Source organism: Genypterus blacodes, unplaced genomic scaffold, assembly GCF_046128005.1.
Source record: "Genypterus blacodes isolate CSIRO-AG114 ecotype Tasmania unplaced genomic scaffold, CSIRO-AGI_Gbla_v1 ptg000199l_1, whole genome shotgun sequence".
Classification (NCBI taxonomy): Eukaryota; Metazoa; Chordata; class Actinopteri; order Ophidiiformes; family Ophidiidae; genus Genypterus; species Genypterus blacodes.
This window is the reverse complement of record NW_027466998.1, coordinates 246,993-267,901: the sequence shown is the minus strand read 5'-3', so window position 1 is coordinate 267,901 and position 20,909 is coordinate 246,993. Positions and strand designations below refer to the sequence as shown.

Here is a 20,909-nt window from a genome sequence, read left to right as displayed (position 1 = left end):
GACAGAGATGCCATCAATTTGTGTAAATTTGGGACAAATTGGGGAATATTGAAAATTTTCTAAAAATGTTGACCCGCGGGTCATCGATTCTTGTAACTAGAGAAAACTTGAAAAGCCCATGTCTGTGACAAGGAAGGAGATAGAGAGCTACAATTTCAGACACAGCATCCAGACACAAATGCCATCAATTTGTGTAAATTTGGGACAAATTGGGGAATATTGAACATTTTGGAAAAAAGTTGACCCCCGGGTCATCGATTTTTGAAACTGGAGAAAACTTTAAAAGCCCATATCTGTGACAAGGAAGGAGATAGAGAGCTAAAATTTCAGACGCAGCATCCAGACAGAAATGCCATCAATTTGTGTAAATTTGAGACAAATTGGGGAATATTGAACATTTTCTAAAAATGTTGACCCGCAATTCATCGATTCTTGAAACTAGAGAAAACTTGAAAAGCCCATATCTGTCACAAGGAAGGAGATAGAGAGCTACAATTTCAGACGCAGCATCCAGGCAGAAATGCCATCAATGTGTGTAAATTTGGGGCAAATTGGGGAATATTGAAAATTTTCTAAAAATGTTGACCCGCGGGTCATCAATTCTTGAAACTAGAGAAAACTTGAAAAGCCCATATCTGTGACAAGGAAGGAGATAGAGAGCTACAATTTCAGACACAGCATCCAGACACAAATGCCATCAATTTGTGTAAATTTGGGACAAATTGGGGAATATTGAACATTTTGGAAAAAAGTTGACCCCTGGGTCATCGATTTTTGAAACTGGAGAAAACTTGAAAAGCCCATATCTGTGACAAGGAAGGAGATAGAGAGCTAAAATTTCAGACGCAGCATCCAGACAGAAATGCCATCAATTTGTGTAAATTTGAGACAAATTGGGGAATATTGAACTTTTTCTAAAAATGTTGACCCGCGGGTCATCGATTCTTGAAACTAGAGAAAACTTGAAAAGCCCATATCTGTGACAAGGAAGGAGATAGAGAGCTACAATTTCAGACGCAGCATCCAGGCAGAAATGCCATCAATTTGTGTAAATTTGGGACAAATTTGGGAATATTGAAAATTTTCTAAAAATGTTGACCCGCGGGTCATCGATTCTTGTAACTAGAGAAAACTTGAAAAGCCCATGTCTGTGACAAGGAAGGAGATAGAGAGCTACAATTTCAGACACAGCATCCAGGCAGAAATGCCATCAATGTGTGTAAATTTGGGGCAAATTGGGGAATATTGAAAATTTTGGAAAAATGTTGACCCCCGGGTCATCGATTTTTGAAACTGGAGAAAACTTAAAAAGCCCATATCTGTGACAAGGAAGGAGATAGAGAGCTAAAATTTCAGACGCAGCATCCAGACAGAAATGCCATCAATTTGTGTAAATTTGAGACAAATTGGGGAATATTGAACATTTTCTAAAAATGTTGACCCGGGTCATCAATTTTTGAAACTGGAGAAAACTTGAAAAGCCCATATCTGTGACAAGGAAGGAGATAGAGAGCTAAAATTTCAGACACAGCATCCAGACACAAATGCCATCAATTTGTGTAAATTTGGGACAAATTGGGGAATATTGAAAATTTTCTAAAAATGTTGACCCGCGGGTCATCGATTCTTGTAACTAGAGAAAACTTGAAAAGCCCATGTCTGTGACAAGGAAGGAGATAGAGAGCTACAATTTCAGACGCAGCATCCAGGCAGAAATGCCATCAATGTGTGTAAATTTGGGGCAAATTGGGGAATATTGAAAATTTTCTAAAAATGGTGACCAGGGTCATCAATTTTTGAAACTGGAGAAAACTTGAAAAGCCCATATCTGTGACAAGGAAGGAGATAGAGAGCTAAAATTTCAGACGCAGCATCCAGACAGAGATGCCATCAATTTGTGTAAATTTGGGACAAATTGGGGAATATTGAAAATTTTCTAAAAATGTTGCCCCGCGGGTCATCGATTTTTGAAACTGGAGAAAACTTTAAAAGCCCATATCTGTGACAAGGAAGGAGATAGAGAGCTAAAATTTCAGACACAGCATCCAGACACAAATGCCATCAATTTGGTAAATTTGGGACAAATTGGGGAATATTGAAAATTTTCTAAAAACGTTGACCCGCGGGTCATCCATTCTTGAAACTAGAGAAAACTTGAAAAGCCCATATCTGTGACAAGGAAGGAGATAGAGAGCTACAATTTCAGACGCAGCATCCAGGCAGAAATGCCATCAATTTGTGTAAATTTGGGACAAATTGGGGAATATTGAAAATTTTCTAAAAATGTTGACCCGCGGGTCATCGATTCTTGTAACTAGAGAAAACTTGAAAAGCCCATGTCTGTGACAAGGAAGGAGATAGAGAGCTACAATTTCAGACGCAGCATCCAGGCAGAAATGCCATCAATGTGTGTAAATTTGGGGCAAATTGGGGAATATTGAAAATTTTCTAAAAATGGTGACCAGGGTCATCAATTTTTGAAACTGGAGAAAACTTGAAAAGCCCATATCTGTGACAAGGAAGGAGATAGAGAGCTAAAATTTCAGACGCAGCATCCAGACAGAAATGCCATCAATTTGTGTAAATTTGAGACAAATTGGGGAATATTGAACATTTTCTAAAAATGTTGACCCGCAATTCATCGATTCTTGAAACTGGAGAAAACTTGAAAAGCCCATATCTGTGACAAGGAAGGAGATAGAGAGCTACAATTTCAGACGCAGCATCCAGGCAGAAATGCCATCAATTTGTGTAAATTTGAGACAAATTTGGGAATATTGAAAATTTTCTAAAAATGTTGACCCGCGGGTCATCGATTCTTGTAACTAGAGAAAACTTGAAAAGCCCATGTCTGTGACAAGGAAGGAGATAGAGAGCTACAATTTCAGACACAGCATCCAGGCAGAAATGCCATCAATGTGTGTAAATTTGGGGCAAATTGGGGAATATTGAAAATTTTGGAAAAATGTTGACCCCCGGGTCATCGATTTTTGAAACTGGAGAAAACTTTAAAAGCCCATATCTGTGACAAGGAAGGAGATAGAGAGCTACAATTTCAGACGCAGCATCCATACAGAAATGCCATCAATTTGTGTAAATTTTAGACAAAGTGGGGAATATTGAACATTTTCTAAAAATGTTGACCCGCGGGTCATCGATTCTTGAAACTAGAGAAAACTTGAAAAGCCCATATCTGTGACAAGGAAGGAGATAGAGAGCTAAAATTTCAGACGCAGCATCCAGACAGAAATGCCATCAATTTGTGTAAATTTGGGGCAAATTGGGGAATATTGAAAATTTTCTAAAAATGTTGACCCGCGGGTCATCGATTTTTGTAACTGGAGAAAACTTGAAAAGCCCATGTCTGTGACAATGAAGGAGATAGAGAGCTAAAATTTCAGAGGCAGCATCCAGACAGAAATGCCATCAATTTGTGTAAATTTTGGACAAATTGGGGAATATTGAAAATTTTCCAAAAATGTTGACCCGGGTCATCAACTTTTGCAACTGGAGAAAACTTGAAAAGCCCATATCTGTGACAAGGAAGGAGATAGAGAGCTAAAATTTCAGACGCAGCATCCAGACACAAATGCCATCAATTTGTGTAAATTTGAGACAAATTGGGGAATATTGAAAATTTTCTAAAAATGTTGACCCGCGGGTCATCGATTCTTGAAACTAGAGAAAACTTGAAAAGCCCATATCTGTGACAAGGAAGGAGATAGAGAGCTAAAATTTCAGACGCAGCATCCAGGCAGAAATGCCATCAATGAGTGTAAATTTGGGGCAAATTGGGGAATATTGAAAATTTTCTAAAAATGTTGACCCGCGGGTCATCGATTCTTGAAACAAGAGAAAACTTGAAAAGCCCATATCTGTGACAAGAAAGGAGATAGAGAGCTAAAATTTAGGACGCAGCATCCAGACAGAGATGCCATCAATTTGTGTAAATTTGGGACAAATTGGGGAATATTGAAAATTTTCTAAAAATGTTGACCTGCGGGTCATCGATTCTTGTAACTAGAGAAAACTTGAAAAGCCCATGTCTGTGACAAGGAAGGAGATAGAGAGCTACAATTTCAGACACAGCATCCAGGCAGAAATGCCATCAATGTGTGTAAATTTGGGGCAAATTGGGGAATATTGAAAATTTTGGAAAAATGTTGACCCCTGGGTCATCGATTTTTGAAACTGGAGAAAACTTTAAAAGCCCATATCTGTGACAAGGAAGGAGATAGAGGCTTCTGTGTCCTTCTGATGAAGGCATCATGTAAATTGTGATATACATGAACTTGAGTGTAGTCATGTGTACACGGTGACTTGAACTGGGTCTGTCTCACCTATAAAGAGCCTCTGTTTGGCTGCTCTCCTATTTTACGGCCATACCACTCTGAACACGCCCGATCTCGTCTGATCTCAGAAGCTAAGCAGCGTTGGGCCAGGTTTGTACTTGGATGGGAGACCGCCTGGGAATACCCGGTGCCGTTAGCATTTTGGCCCTCTGAGCAGCAGGCCTCACCTGGTCCTCCTCCCTCATGTTTCACTCCCTCTGTAAACACGCAATTTCCCTCGGGAGAATAAAGTTGTATCTTATCTTATCTAAAATGTTAGTGTTCTTCTGATGAAGGTATCATGTAAATTGTGATATACATGAACTTGAGTGTAGTCATGCGTACACGGTGACTTGAACTGGGTCTGTCTCACCTATAAAGAGCCTCTGTGTGGCTGCTCTCCTCGTTTATGGCCATACCACTCTGAACACGCCTGATCTCGTCTGATCTCGGAAGCTAAGCAGCGTCAGGCCAGGTTAGTACTTGGATGGTAGACCGCCTAGGAATACCCGGTGCCGTAAGCATTTTGGCCCTCTGAGCAGCAGGCCTCACCTGGTCCTCCTCCCTCATGTTTCACTCCCTCTGCTAATACGCAAGTTCCCTCGGGAGAATAAAGTTGTATCTTATCTTATCTTATATGAAAGCATACATTCAGAAAATGAGTATTGCACATGGTCATAATATGAGAAGATTGAATGCACATGAGAAGTGAAGAACACGAGCCACTGTGTGACAATGATGATGATGAGGATGAAAGTGAGCGTCAGAGATGTAAGTGGTCCCTCTGTATGTTCTATGTGATGATTATCAGTTTCATTAGGTAAGACTTCATTATCCAGAAATGTGTGTTTCTGATGAAGGCATCATGTAAATTGTGATATACATGAACTTGAGTGTAGTCATGTGTACACGGTGACTTGAACTGGGTCTGTCTCACCTATAAAGAGCCTCTGTGTGGCTGCTCTCCTCGTTTACGGCCATACCACTCTGAACACGCCCGATCTCCTCTGATCTCGGAAGCTAATCAGCGTCGGGCCAGGTTAGTACTTGGATGGGAGACCGCCTGGGAATACCCGGTGCCGTAAGCATTTTGGCCCTCTGAGCAGCAGGCCTCTCATGGTCCTCCTCCCTCATGTTTCACTCCCTCTGTGAACACGCAATTTCCCTCGGGAGAATAAAGTTTTATCTTACCTTATCTGAAATGTTAGTGTTTCTGATGAAGGCATCATGTAAATTGTGATATACATGAACTTGAGTGTAGTCATGCGTACACGGTGACTTGAACTGGGTCTGTCTCACCTATAAAGAGCCTCTGTGTGGCTGCTCTCCTCGTTTACGGCCATACCACTCTGAACACGCCTGATCTCGTCTGATCTCGGAAGCTAAGCAGCGTCGGGCCAGGTTAGTACTTGGATGGGAGACCGCCTGGGAATACCCGGTGCCGTAAGCATTTTGGCCCTCTGAGCAGCAGGCCTCTCATGGTCCTCCTCCCTCATGTTTCACTCCCTCTGTCAACACGCAATTTCCCTCGGGAGAATAAAGTTTTATCTTACCTTATCTGAAATGTTAGTGTTTCTGATGAAGGCATCATGTAAATTGTGATATACATGAACTTGAGTGTAGTCATGCGTACACGGTGACTTGAACTGGGTCTGTCTCACCTATAAAGAGCCTCTGTGTGGCTGCTCTCCTGGTTTACGGCCATACCACTCTGAACACGCCCGATCTCGTCTGATCTCAGAAGCTAAGCAGCGTCGGGCCAGGTTAGTACTTGGATGGGAGGCCGCATGGGAATACCCGGTGCCGTAAGCATTTTGGCCCTCTGAGCAGCAGGCCTTACCTGGTCATCCTCCCTCATGTTTCACTCCCTCTGTGAACACGCAAGTTCCCTCGGGAGAATAAAGTTGTATCTTATCTTATCTTGTATGAAAGCATACATTCAGAACATGAGTATTGCACATGGGCATAATATGAGAAGATTGAATGCACATGAGAAGTGAAGTACACGAGCCACTGTGTGACGATGATGATGATGATGATTATGATGATGATGATGATGAAAGTGAGCGTCAGAGATGTTAGTGGTCCCTCTTAATGTTCTATGTGATGATTATCAGTTTCATTAGGTAAGACTTCATTATCCAGAAACGTGTGTTTCTGATGAACGCATCATGTAAATTGTGATATACATGAACTTGAGTGTAGTCATGTGTACACGGTGACTTGAACTGGGTCTGTCTCACCTATAAAGAGCCTCTGTGTGGCTGCTCTCCTCGTTTACGGCCATACCACTCTGAACACGCCCGATCTCGTCTGATCTCGGAAGCTAATCAGCGTCCGGCCAGGTTAGTACTTGGATGGGAGACCGCCTGGGAATACCCGGTGCCGTAAGCATTTTGGCCCTCTGAGCAGCAGGCCTCACCTGGTCCTCCTCCCTCATGTTTCACTCCCTCTGTCAACACGCAATTTCCCTCGGGAGAATAAAGTTGTGTCTTATCTTATTTGAAATGTTAGTGTTCTTCTGATGAAGCCATCATGTAAATTGTGATATACATGAACTTGAGTGTAGTCATGTGTACACGGTGACTTGAACTGGGTCTGTCTCACCTATAAAGAGCCTCTGTGTGGCTGCTCTTCTTGTTTACGGCCATACCACTCTGAACACGGAAGTAAGAGGAGGTGTGTGTGAGCTCCAGGCGTGCGTGTATTTTGACTGATCCTGTGCGGCAATTTTGATTTTGAGTTTGAACTGTGGCGTTTCTTTAAGCCCAGATTTTTCGTTTCTTTGATAGCTCGGTTTTTGGAGCCACCCCCAGCAGTTTTGACTGTCTGGGGGACACTTTAAGTTATTTGTTTGTTTGGTTTGTGTTTTCCTGATGGAAAATAGTTTATACTGTGCTCCAAGTATGGTGAGAACCAGAGGAAAGGGAGCCAGAGTCGCTGCACCGGGCCCGGACCGGACGGCCGAGGCAAGCGAGCCGATGGTGAAAGACGATCGGGCGTACAGGACCGTGGACGGTCAGAATATGACGGGAGAAATGGAGGACACACGTGCGGTGACAGCTCCTGACGTAGCCGAAAATGCGGAAGGAGGAAGAGGGCAGGAGAGAGAAATCATCAGAGAGGAAGAGATACGGATTATTAAGGATAAAGCTGAAGAGTTTCAGCAAAATTTAACGCTCGCGCTGGAGCTGATTGGAGAAGATAAAGTGACCGCAATGGAGCTGATCCAGGCAATACAAGACACTTGTGGGAAAATCATCGCCTGCCGGTACACGGGCAGAAATAAATATGAGATCACAATGAATCACCCGAAGGGGAAAGAAAGACTATTGGACGGCATAAAAATTGGACAGACCGCGATCATGTCCAAGGAGTTATGTAATGATGAGCTGGTGGTCTCGTTTCTGGGGCTGCCGGCGTATATCACGGACAGCGTCATTCTGGGCAAGCTGAACAGCTGGGGAGTGAGTGCAGTATCCCCGATCATCAGGAGAATGTGGCCGGGAACTAGGATTGCTGACGGAACAAGATACGTGAAAGTTAAATTCACGGAGACGGTCCAATCACTTCCATATTCGACCAAGTTTGAGACGGCTTTTGGAGCAGAGTTCTTCAGAGTTTTGCACGACAAACAGGTGAAAGTGTGCAGACAGTGCATACAGACTGGTCATATCCTGAGGGACTGTCCAGATTTCCTTTGTAGAAAATGTGGAGAGCAGGGGCACTATGCAAGGGAGTGCATGGGCAGAGGGAACAAATGCCAGAGCTGCAAAAAGGAGAGCAGCAGATGTGTTTGTGAGGACGTTGATCATGCTCCAGGGACGGGAGGAAAGCAACGTGAGGAGCAGGAAGAATCGAGAGAGAATATCTCTGAGAGGGAGGAGACCGAGAAGGATTGTGCGGAGGGGCAAGCGGAGAAAGGAAGAGACATACTGGAGTCGGACGGAGAGCAAGGAATGGAGGTGAGAGGATCGACAGCTGAGGTGCCGGGACATGGAGATGCAGCAGAGGGGCAGAGTGTGAATACATCGGAGAGAAAGGAGAGGAAGGTGAAAATTGTTCAACTTCAGCGGCCGCCAGAATCAGACTCAGAGATATGCTTGACGGGGTCTCAAGAGTCGGGGAACTCGGAGTCTGATATGGACCTCGGAAACAGCCAGGAGCTGGGGAAGAGAAGACTGCAATGGATGCTGAAGACAAGGGGATCAAAAAGAGGAAAAAGTAAGACGTGAACTGTAGCATAAAGATGATGGGCCTGATTTATCTCTATGTATTTACAATGTTAAAAATACTATCGCAAAACACAAACGGCTTAAGATGTATTAACAAGATGCGAGATGTTTTAAGGGTGGATACTTTTGACATCCTCTGTGTACAAGAGACTAAGTGGACAAGGGAGTGGAGAAGCTATCTGAGGGATACATGGGCTGGAAAAGTGTGGGCAAACAACGGTGTAAATGGACGAGCCGGAGTCGCTATTTTTGCTAAAGGAGATAAGATCAAAAATGTTAAGGAAATAGTGAAGGATGATGAGGGAAGGGTGATCGGTATTGAATTTATTTACAGGAATGTGCTTTACAAACTTTTGAATATTTATGCACCGAATGAGGACAACAAGCGTGGAATTTTCTTTGATCAACTAAAACCGCATTTGGGAGGGAACATTTGTGTAGTGGGGGATTTTAACTGTGCACTTACGAGATTGGATATATCAAGCAACAATACATACAAAAGTGATATAAGTAAAAATCGCTAAATGAGCTTTTTGACTATTTCAACCTGGTAGATCTGTGGAGGGTGCGCAATATGGGAGAAAGGGGCTTTTCCAGACGACAGACGGTTCTGGGGAAACTTAAACAGTCCAGGATTGACTTATGTCTATTAGCATCTGGGCTGGAAAAAAAGATTTCAAAATGCTGGTATGAGTTCACAGGGTTTAGCGATCATGCAAGGTTATGGGTGGAGCTGGGGGAGAAAGAGCACAAAGGTGGAGGGTTATGGTGTTTAAATAACAGTGTTTTGCTGGATGGAAAATATAGGGAGAAAGTTGAAAATCTACTGAAAGAAAGAAAAAGAGAACTGCAGGGTGAGGGTTGTATAAATATGGGGGAGTGGTGGGAGGAGGTGAAATTGCACATCAAAAAAGTGACAATAAACTATTGTAAAAATAAAATGGAGAAGGAAAGAAGAACTGAGTATAGTTTAAGAGACCAGATTAATAAAGAGCTGGAAAGGTCGATTGCAGAGGAAAACTTCAACAATCTTAAATATCTCATGCTGAGAAAACAATTAGATGAGCTTGAGAAGAAACGGAGCAGAGGGGCAGCTATCAGATCGAGGATGAAGGATATTTTAGAAGGGGAAAAGAATACAAGTTTCTTTTTAGGGCTTGAAAAAAGACAGCAAAAGAAAGCTCATCTGCAAAACCTGAAAAATGAAGAGGGTAAGACAATGGAGAAGACAGAGGAAATGCTGGAGGTGGCTCATAAACATTTTAAAACACTTTTTTCAAAGATGGAGGTAAACTCTACAGACCACAGTGTTTTTGAAGGGATAGAAAAAAAATTAGGGGAAGATGACAGAGCAGACTGTGATAAAAACATAACAGAGGAAGAATTGGAAAGAGCAATAAATGGTTTGAATAAGAACAAAAGTCCAGGGCTGGATGGGTTATCGGGGGAATTTTACATCACCTTTAAACAGGTGATGAAGCCAATTCTCCTGAGAATCTTTCAATGCATGGAGCGGGAGGGGAAAGCATCTGGGGACTTCTTCACGGGGCTAATCCGAGTGGTGTATAAGAATAAGGGTGACAAAGGTGATTTGGGGAATTATAGGCCAATTAGTCTGCTAAATACAGATTATAAAATACTGGCTAAAATCCTGGCAAACAGATTGAAGGAGGTGATAGGCACAGTGGTGAATCCCTGTCAGTGTTATGGTGTGGTAGGGAGAGACATTAGTGACATCATCTTATCGATCCAGGACATCTTTGACAAAATGAATCAGAAGGGAGGGCTGTACATAGGGGTTGATTTAGAGAAGGCTTTTGATAGGGTGGATCATGATTTTTTGTTTTAAACACTGGAAAAGATGGGTTTCGGGGAAGGTTTCACTAAATGGATTAGGTTAATATATAGGAATGCCATCAGTAGGGTAAAAATAAACGGGAGGTTAACTGAGAGCTTCGCTCTGGAGAGGTCAATCAGGCAAGGATGCCCGCTTTCAGCTATGTTATACTCCATAGCGGCAGAACCCTTGTCTGCCCTCATTAGGAGGGACCCAGGGATTTTGGGGATTGAAATGGAAGATAAAACGGACACGAAAATCTACCAGTACGCAGATGACATAAGTATTACGGTTAGGGATGAGAGGAGTGTAGACAGGGTGCTGCAGCATGTAGAGTGCTATGAGAGGGCATCTGGGGCCAAAATCAATGGGGAAAAAACCGAGCTAATGGGCTTTGGTGATGGTTTCGATTGTGTAAATAAATGGAATTTTGTAAAGAGAAATGAAATGGTGAAGGTTTTGGGTGTATACGTAGGTAAGAATCGAGATGCAGCAACAAAACAAACGTGGGGTGAAATAGAGGGAGAAATCAAAATGCGATTGGATTTCTGGTCCGGGAGGAAATTGAATCTAAGGGGTAAAGTGATAGTAACTAACGCCCTCCTCCTGTCCAAGTGTCAGTATGCGCTAAGAGTCTGTGAAATGCCGGACAGGGTAATAGGAAAGCTGAATGACATGATGAGTGCTTTCATCTGGAATAAAAAACAGCATTTGATAGCCAGGAAGGTGCTCATCAATGGGCAGAAGGAGGGCGATTTGAAATTGGTGGACCTGAAAAGTAAAAAGCTTAGTGCACGGATTCGACTGTTAGGGAAATTTATGGGAAACGCAAAGATTTACGCGTGGCAGAAGTGCCTCGACTCTTGCCTACAGGGGTGGGATAATAGAGGAGTGTTTAATCTATGTAGGGAAACGGAGCAAAGGGAAAGAGCACAGGTTAATGCATTTACAGGGGAAATACTTGAAGCGTGGAATATTTTACTGGGGGATTTAAAGTTTAGATGTGAGACTGCGGAGCAGGTGTTACACCAACCAGTTTTCAGAAATCCGGCAATAAGGTGTCAGGGGAAGGTATTTTCAGGGAGGTACTTGGAGGAACTAGGTTTAAATCAGGTGAAGCACTTTATCCAAAGAGGTGGTGGATTTCTGCAGGAGGAAGTAATCCAGGAGGTCAGGGGAAGATTAGGGAAAGTGAGACCAATAGAGATCAAAAGACTATGCAAGAGAATTTTAGAGGGGTTACCTCGTAGCTGGGTGGCGCTGGTGAAGGGGAGGAGGGCAGAGAAGGCTCTGGAGTTGGTCAGTTTCTCCCTCATCCAAGGAGGGAAAGAGCATGATATACGATCAGTTAACTCCAAGATACTATATAGAGTGTTTTTGGGAAAGGAAAAGAAGAAAGCGGCAGCTGAGGAAGTATGGCTAAGGCAGTTCTATGGGCTTAAGAGGGAGCACATTTGGTCAGATCTAAATGTGAAGTTCATTTCATCAGAGTGCTTTGATACAAATTTCAGGCTCAGACACAATAGAATATTTGTCAATTTGGTGCTAAACCAGATAAATAGACTCAACAGCAAGGTTTGTGATATATGTGAGGTGGAAGTGGAGACATTTAGGCACTTTATTTTTGAATGTAAGGAGTTAAAAGTGTTTTTTGAGAAACTGGACCAATGCTTTCAAAAATGTAGAGTCACAATCACGGAAAAGGAAAAATGGGAGAGGTTTTTTCTATTTGGGTATAAGGAAAGGAAAGCAGGGGTGAACAAATGGCTTATCAATTACATTCTGAGTTATGCCAAACATGTCATCAGACTTCGGAGAAACTATTCACATTTCGAGGACAAAAAAGTGAACATCTGGAGATTTTTCTGTAACTTTATAAAAAGGAATGTGAGTCTGCTTTGGGATGGTGGGGACAAGAATTTCAAACAAAAGGTGCTGGAAGATAACTGTCTATTTGTGTGTGGAAATCAGGGTGGGGTGCAAATGTCAATAGGTCAAGGGTGAGGGGTGATGGGTGAAGGAAAAAAAAAAAAAAAGAAAAAAAAAAGATGTGATGAATGGTGTTATGGATTGTTGGAAATAATTTGATTTGATTTGAAATGACTTGTATTTACTTGTGTAAAATGTATTTGTAAAAATATTTATTTTTTGATAATAAAAGAGAAAAAAAAAAACACGCCCTATCTCGTCTGATCTCAGAAGCTAAGCAGCGTCGGGCACGGTTAGTACTTGGATGGGAGACCGCCTAGGAATACCCGGTGCCGTAAGCATTTTGGCCCTGTGAGCAGCAGGCCTCACCTGGTCCTCCTCCCTCATGTTTCACTCACTCTGTGAACATGCAAGTTCCCTCGGGAGAATAAAGTTGTATCTTATCTTATCTTATATGAAAGCATACATTCAGAAAATGAGTATTGCACATGGGCAAAATATGAGAAGATTGAATGCACATGAGAAGTGAAGTACACGAGCCACTGTGTGACGATGATGATGATGATGATGATGATGATGATGATGATGATGATGAAAGTGAGCGTCAGAGATGTTAGTGGTCCCTCTTTATGTTCTATGTGATGATTATCAGTTTCATTAGGTAAGACTTCATTATCCAGAAATGTGTGTTTCTGATGAAGGCATCATGTAAATTGTGATATACATGAACTTGAGTGTAGTCATGTGTACACGGTGACTTGAACTGGGTCTGTCTCACCTATGAAGAGCCTCTGTGTGGCTGCTGTCCTCGTTTACGGCCATACCACTCTGAACACGCCCGATCTCGTCTGATCTCGGAAGCTAAGCAGCGTCGGGCCAGGTTAGTACTTGGATGGGAGACCTCCTGGGAATACCCGGTGCCGTAAGCATTTTGGCCCTCTGAGCAGCAGTCCTCACCTGGTCTTCCTCCCTCATGTTTCACTCCCTCTGTCAACACGCAATTTCCCTAGGGAGAATAAAGTTGTATCTTATCTTATCTGAAATGTTAGTGTTCTTCTGATGAAGGCATCATGTAAACTGTGATATACATGAACTTGAGTGTAGTCATGCGTACACGGTGACTTGAACTGGGTCTGTCTCACCTATAAAGAGCCTCTGTGTGGCTGCTCTCCTCGTTTACGGCCATACCACTCTGAACACGCCCGATCTCTTCTGATCTCAGAAGCTAAGCAGCGTCGGGCCAGGTTAGTACTTGGATGGGAGACCGCCTAGGAATACCCGGTGCCGTAAGCATTTTGGCCCTCTGAGCAGCAGGCCTCACCTGGTCCTCCTCCCTCATGTTTAACTCCCTCTGTGAACACGCAAGTTCCCTTGGAGGAATAAAGTTGTATCTTATCTTATCTTATATGAAAGCATACATTCAGAAAATGAGTATTGCACATGGGCATAATATGAGAAGATTGAATGCACATGAGGAGTGAAGTACACGAGCCACTGTGTGACAATGATGATGATGAGGATGAAAGTGAGCGTCAGAGATGTAAGTGGTCCCTCTGTATGTTCTATGTGATGATTATCAGTTTCATTAAGGTAAGACTTCATTATCCAGAAATGTGTGTTTCTGATGAAGGCATCATGTAAATTGTGATATACATGAACGTGAGTGTAGTCATGTGTACAAGGTGACTTGAACCTGGTCTGTCTCACCTATAAAGTGTCTCTGTGTGGCTGCTCTCCTCGTTTACGGCCATACCACTCTGAACACGCCTGATCTCGTCTGATCTCGGAAGCTAAGCAGCGTCGGGCCAGGTTAGTACTTGGATGGGAGACTCTGAGCAGAAGGCCTCACCTGGTCCTCCTCCCTCATGTTTCACTTCCTCTGTCAACACCCAATTTCCCTCAGGAGAATAAAGTTGCATCTTATCTTATCTTATATGAAAGCATACATTCAGAAAATGAGTATTGCACATGGACATAATATGAGAAGATTGAATGCACATGAGAAGTGAAGTACACGAGCCACTGTGTGACGATGATGATGATGATGATGATGATGATGATGAAAGTGCGCAGCATCCAGGCAGAAATGCCATCAATGTGTGTAAACTTGGGGCAAATTGGGGAATATTGAAAATTTTCTAAAAATGTTGACCCGGGTCATCAATTTTTGAAACTGGAGAAAACTTGAAAAGCCCATATCTGTGACAAGGAATGAGATAGAGAGCTAAAATTTCAGACGCAGCATCCAGGCAGAAATGCCATCAATGTGTGTAAATTTGGGGCAAATTGGGGAATATTGAAAATTTTCTAAAAATGTTGACCCGGGTCATCAATTTTTGAAACTGGAGAAAACTTTAAAAGCCAATATCTGTGACAAGGAAGGGGATAGAGAGCTACAATTTTAGACGCAGCATCCAGGCAGAAATGCCATCAATGTGTGTAAATTTGGGGCAAATTGGGGAATATTGAAGATTTTCTAAAAATGTTGACCCGCGGGTCATCGATTTCTGAAACTGGAAAAAACTTGAAAAGCCCATATCTGTGACAAGGAAGGAGATAGAGAGCTAAAATTTCAGACGCAGCATCCAGACAGAAATGCCATCAATTTGTGTAAATTTGGGACAAATTGGGGAATATTGAAAATTTTCTAAAAATGTTGACCCGCGGGTTATCGATTCTTGAAACTAGAGAAAACTTGAAAAGCCCATATCTGTGACAAGGAAGGAGATAGAGAGCTAAAATTTCAGACGCAGCATCCAGGCAGAAATGCCATCAATGTGTGTAAATTTGGGGCAAATTGGGGAATATTGAAAATTTTGTAAAAAGGTTGACCCCCGGGTCATCTTTTTTAAAACTGGAGAAAACTTTCAAAGCCCATATCTGTGACAAGGAAGGAGATAGAGAGCTTCAATTTCAGACGCAGCATCCAGGCAGAAATGCCATCAATGTGTGTAAATTTGGGGCAAATTGGGGAATGTTGAAAATTTTGGAAAAAAGTTGAGCCCCGGGTCATCGATTTTGAAACTGGAGAAAACTTGAAAAGCCCATATCTGTGACAAGGAAGGAGATAGAGAGCTACAATTTCAGACGCAGCATCCAGGCAGAAATGCCATCAATTTGTGTAAATTTGGGACAAATTGGGGAATATTGAAAATTTTCTAAAAATGTTGACCCGCGGGTCATCGATTCTTGAAACTAGAGAAAACTTGAAAAGCCCATATCTGTGACAAGGAAGGAGATAAAGAGCTACAATTTCAGACGCAGCATCCAGGCAGAAATGCCATCAATGTGTATAAATTTGGGACAAATTGGGGAATATTGAAAATTTTCTAAAAATGTTGACCCGGGTCATCAATTTTTGAAACGGGAGAAAACTTTAAAAGCCCATAACTGTGACAAGGAAGGAGATAGAGAGCTACAATTTCAGACGCAGCATCCAGGCAGAAATGCCATCAATGTGTGTAAATTTGGGGCAAATTGGGGAATATTGAAAATTTTGTAAAAAGGTTGACCCCCGGGTCATCGTTTTTCAAAACTGGAGAAAACTTTAAAAGCCCATATCTGTGACAAGGAAGGAGATAGAGAGCTTAAATTTCAGACGCAGCATCCAGGCAGAAATGCCATCAATGTGTGTGAATTTGGGGCAAATTGGGGAATATTGAAAATTTTGGAAAAAAGTTGACCCGGGTCATCAATTTTTGAAACTGGAGAAAACGTGAAAAGCCCATATCTGTAACAAGGAAGGAGATAGAGAGCTCAAATTTCAGACGCAGCATCCAGGCAGAAATGCCATCAATGTGTGTAAATTTGGGACAAATTGGGGAATATTGAAAATTTTCGAAAAATGTTGACCCGGGTCATCAATTTTTGAAACTGGAGAAAACTTGAAAAGCCCATATCTGTAACAAGGAAGGAGATAGAGAGCTCAAATTTCAGACGCAGCATCCAGACAGAAATGCCATCAATGTGTGTAAATTTGGGGCAAATTGGGGAATATTGAAAATTTTCTAAAAATGTTGACCAGGGTCATCAATTTTTGAAACTGGAGAAAACTTGAAAAGCCCATATCTGTGACAAGGAAGGAGATAGAGAGCTACAATTTCAGACACAGCATCCAGGCAGAAATGCCATCAATGTGTGTAAATTTGGGGCAAATTGGGGAATATTGAAAATTTTGGAAAAAAGATGACCCCCGGGTCATCGATTTTTGAAACTGGAGAAAACTTTAAAAGCCCATATCTGTGACAAGGAAGGAGATAGAGAGCTACAATTTCAGACGCAGCATCCAGGCAGAAATGCCATCAATGTGTGTAAATTTGGGGCAAATTGGGGAATATTGAAAATTTTCTAAAAATGTTGACCCGGGTCATCAATATTTGAAACTGGAGAAAACTTTAAAAGCCAATATCTGTGACAAGGAAGGAGATAGAGAGCTACAATTTCAGACGCAGCATCCAGGCAGAAAGGCCATCAATGTGTGTAAATTTGGGGCAAATTGGGGAATAATGAACATTTTCTAAAAATGTTGACCCGGGTCATCAATTTTTGAAACTGGAGAAAACTTGAAAAGCCCATATCTGTGACAAGGAAGGAGATAGAGAGCTAAAATTTCAGACGCAGCATCCAGACAGAAATGCCATCAATTTTTGTAAATTTGGGACAAATTGGGGAATATTGAAAATTTTCTAAAAATGTTGACCCGCGGGTCATCGACTCTTGAAACTGGAGAAAACTTTAAAAGCCCATATCTGTGACAAGGAAGGAGATAGAGAGCTACTATTTCAGATGCAGCATCCAGGCAGAAATGCCATCAATGTGTGTAAATTTGGGACAAATTGGGGAATATTGAAAATTTTCAAAAATGTTGACCCGCGGGTCATCGATTCTTGAAACTAGAGAAAACTTGAAAAGCCCATATCTGTGACAAGGAAGGAGATAGAGAGCTAAAATTTCAGACGCAGCATCCAAACAGAAATGCCATCAATGTGTGTGAATTTGGGGTAAATTGGGGAATATTGAAAATTTTCTAAAGAAGTTGACCTCCGGGTCATCGATTTTTGAAACTGGAGAAAACTTTAAAAGCCCATATCTGTGACAAGGAAGGAGATAGAGAGCTACAATTTCAGACGCAGCATCCAGGCAGAAATGCCATCAATGTGTGTAAATTTGGGCAAATTGGGGAATATTGAAAATGTTCTATCTGTGACAAGGAAGGAGATAGAGAGCTAAAATTTCAGGTGCAGCATCCAGGCAGAAATGCCATCAATCTGTGTAAATTTGGGGCAAATTGGGGAATATTGAAAATTTTGTAAAAATGTTGACCCGGGTCATCAATTTTTGAAAATGGAGAAAACTTGAAAAGCCCATATCTGTGACAAGGAAGGAGATAGAGAGCTAAAATTTCAGACGCAGCATCCAGGCAGAAATGCCATCAATGTGTGTAAATTTGGGGCAAATTGGGTAATATTGAAAATTTTGGAAAAGAGTTGACCCCCGCTGATCGATTTTTGAAACTGGAGAAAACTTGAAAAGCCCATATCTGTGACAAGGAAGGAGATAGAGAGCTAAAATTTCAGACGCAGCATCCAGGCAGAAATGCCATCAATTTGTGTAAATTTGGGACAAATTGGGGAATATTGAAAATTTTCTAAAAATGTTGACCCGCAATTCATCGATTCTTGAAACTAGAGAAAACTTGAAAAGCCCATATCTGTGACAAGGAAGGAGATAGAGAGCTAAAATTTCAGACGCAGCATCCAGGCAGAAATGCCATCAATGTGTGTAAATTTGGGGCAAATTGGGGAATATTGAAAATTTTGGAAAAAAGTTGACCCCCGGGTAATCGATTTTTGAAACTGGAGAAAACTTGAAAAGCCCATATCTGTGACAAGGAAGGAGATAGAGAGCTACAATTTCAGACGCAGCATCCATGCAGAAATGCCATCAATGTGTGTAAATTTGGGGCAAATTGGGGAATATTGAAAATTTTCTAAAAATGTTGACCCGGCTCATCAATTTTTGAAACTTGGGAAAACTTGAAAAGCCCATATCTGTGACAAGGAAGGAGATAGAGAGCTAAAATTTCAGACGCAGCATCCAAACAGAAATGCCATCAATGTGTGTAAATTTGGGCAAATTGGGGAATATTGAAAATTTTCTATCTGTGACAAGGAAGGAGATAGAGAGCTAAAATTTCAGGTGCAGCATCCAGGCAGAAATGCCATCAATCTGTGTAAATTTGGGACAAATTGGGGAATATTGAAAATTTTCTAAAAATGTTGACCCGCGGGTCATCGATTCTTGAAACTAGAGAAAACTTGAAAAGCCCATATCTGTGACAAGGAAGGAGATAGAGAGCTAAAATTTCAGACGCAGCATCCAAACAGAAATGCCATCAATGTGTGTGAATTTGGGGTAAATTGGGGAATATTGAAAATTTTCTAAAAAAGTTGACCCCCGGGTCATCGATTTTTGAAACTGGAGAAAACGTGAAAAGCCCATATCTGTGACAAGGAAGGAGATAGAGAGCTACAATTTCAGACGCAGCATCCAGGCAGAAATGCCATCAATGTGTGTAAATTTGGGCAAATTGGGGAATATTGAAAATTTTCTATCTGTGACAAGGAAGGAGATAGAGAGCTAAAATTTCAGGTGCAGCATCCAGGCAGAAATGCCATCAATCTGTGTAAATTTGGGGCAAATTGGGGAATATTGAAAATTTTGTAAAAATGTTGACCCGGGTCATCAATTTTTGAAACTGGAGAAAACTTGAAAAGCCCATATCTGTGACAAGGAAGGAGATAGAGAGCTAAAATTTCAGACGCAGCATCCAAACAGAAATGCCATCAATGTGTGTAAATTTGGGACAAATTGGGGAATATTGAAAATTTTCTAAAAATGTTGACCCGGGTCATCAATTTTTGAAACTGGAGAAAACTTTAAAAGCCAATATCTGTGACAAGGAAGGAGATAGAGAGCTACAATTTCAGACGCAGCATCCAGGCAGAAATGCCATCAATCTGTGTAAATTTGGGACAAATTGGGGAATATTGAAAATTTTGGAAAAAAGTTGACCCCCGCTGATCGATTTTTGAAACTAGAGAAAACTTTAAAAGCCCATATCTGTGACAAGGAAGGAGATAGAGAGCTTAATTTTCAGACGCAGCATCCAGGCAGAAATGCCATCAATGTGTGTAAATTTGGGGCAAATTGGGGAATATTGAAAATTTTGGAAAAAAGTTGACCCCCGGTGATCGATTTTTGAAACTAGAGAAAACTTGAAAAGCCCATATCTGTGACAAGGAAGGAGATAGAGAGCTTAAATTTCAGACGCAGCATCCAGGCAGAAATGCCATCAATGTGTGTAAATTTGGGACAAATTGGGGAATATTGAAAATTTTCTAAAAATGTTGACCCGGGTCATAAATTTTTGAAACTGGAGAAAACTTGAAAAGCCCATATCTGTAACAAGGAAGGAGATAGAGAGCTCAAATTTCAGACGCAGCATCCAGGCAGAAATGCCATCAATGTGTGTAAATTTGGGGCAAATTGGGGAATATTGAAAATTTTGGAAAAAAGATGACCCCCGGGTCATCGACTTTTGAAACTGGAGAAAACTTTAAAAGCCTATATCTGTGACAAGGAAGGAGATAGAGAGCTACAATTTCAGACGCAGCATCCAGGCAGAAATGCCATCAATGTGTGTAAATTTGGGGCAAATTGGGGAATATTGATAATTTTGGAAAAAAGTTGACCCCCGGGTAATCGATTTTTGAAACTGGAGAAAACTTTAAAAGCCCATATCTGTGACAAGGAAGGAGATAGAGAGCTAAAATTTCAGACGCAGCATCCAGGCAGAAATGCCATCAATGTGTGTAAATTTGGGGCAAATTGGGGAATATTGAACATTTTCTAAAAAGGTTGACCCGCAGGTCATCGATTTTTGAAACTGGAGAAAACTTGAAAAGCCCATATCTGTGACAAGGAAGGAGATAGAGAGCTAAAATTTCAGACGCAGCATCCAGACAGAAATGCCATCAATGTGTGTAAATTTGGGGCAAATTGGGGAATATTGAAAATTTTCTAAAAATGTTGACCCGGGTCATCAATTTTTGAAACTAGAGAAAACTTGAAAAGCCCATATCTGTGACAAGGAAGGAGATAGAGAGCTACAATTTCAGACGCAGCATCCAGGCAGAAATGCCATCAATGTGTGTAAATTTGGGGCAAATTGGGGAATATTGAAAATTTTGGAAAAAAGATGACCCCCGGGTTATCGACATTTGAAACTGGAGAAAACTTTAAAAGCCCATATCTGTGACAAGGAAGGAGATAGAGAGCTAAAATTTCAGACGCAGCATCCAGACAGAAATGCCATCAATTTTTGTAAATTTGGGACAAATTGGGGAATATTGAAAATTTTCTAAAAATGTTGACCCGCGGGTCATCGACTCTTGAAACTGGAGAAAACTTTAAAAGCCCATATCTGTGACAAGGAAGGAGATAGAGAGCTACTATTTCAGATGCAGCATCCAGGCAGAAATGCCATCAATGTGTGTAAATTTGGGACAAATTGGG

General features: G+C 41.6%; 7 non-coding genes and 1 pseudogene across 7 annotated transcripts; all 8 read left to right on the top strand.

Annotated features, from left to right (window-relative positions):
* The first annotated feature begins 4,372 nt into the window (after window positions 1–4,372).
* Window positions 4,373–4,491, top strand: LOC143015395 (5S ribosomal RNA). The gene has a single exon (XR_012965419.1). It is a non-coding gene; the product is annotated as a 5S ribosomal RNA (ribosomal RNA).
* Window positions 4,492–4,736: 245 nt separating this feature from the next.
* LOC143015396 (5S ribosomal RNA) lies at window positions 4,737–4,855 on the top strand (annotated as a pseudogene).
* A 445-nt stretch (window positions 4,856–5,300) lies between these two features.
* LOC143015398 (5S ribosomal RNA) lies at window positions 5,301–5,419 on the top strand. The gene has a single exon (XR_012965421.1). It is a non-coding gene; the product is annotated as a 5S ribosomal RNA (ribosomal RNA).
* Window positions 5,420–5,662: 243 nt separating this feature from the next.
* On the top strand, window positions 5,663–5,781 carry LOC143015397 (5S ribosomal RNA). Its single transcript, XR_012965420.1, has one exon. It is a non-coding gene; the product is annotated as a 5S ribosomal RNA (ribosomal RNA).
* A 243-nt stretch (window positions 5,782–6,024) lies between these two features.
* On the top strand, window positions 6,025–6,143 carry LOC143015399 (5S ribosomal RNA). The gene has a single exon (XR_012965422.1). It is a non-coding gene; the product is annotated as a 5S ribosomal RNA (ribosomal RNA).
* A 463-nt stretch (window positions 6,144–6,606) lies between these two features.
* LOC143015394 (5S ribosomal RNA) lies at window positions 6,607–6,725 on the top strand. The gene has a single exon (XR_012965418.1). It is a non-coding gene; the product is annotated as a 5S ribosomal RNA (ribosomal RNA).
* A 6,417-nt stretch (window positions 6,726–13,142) lies between these two features.
* On the top strand, window positions 13,143–13,261 carry LOC143015393 (5S ribosomal RNA). Its single transcript, XR_012965417.1, has one exon. It is a non-coding gene; the product is annotated as a 5S ribosomal RNA (ribosomal RNA).
* A 245-nt stretch (window positions 13,262–13,506) lies between these two features.
* LOC143015400 (5S ribosomal RNA) lies at window positions 13,507–13,625 on the top strand. The gene has a single exon (XR_012965423.1). It is a non-coding gene; the product is annotated as a 5S ribosomal RNA (ribosomal RNA).
* The last annotated feature ends 7,284 nt before the right edge of the window (window positions 13,626–20,909 follow it).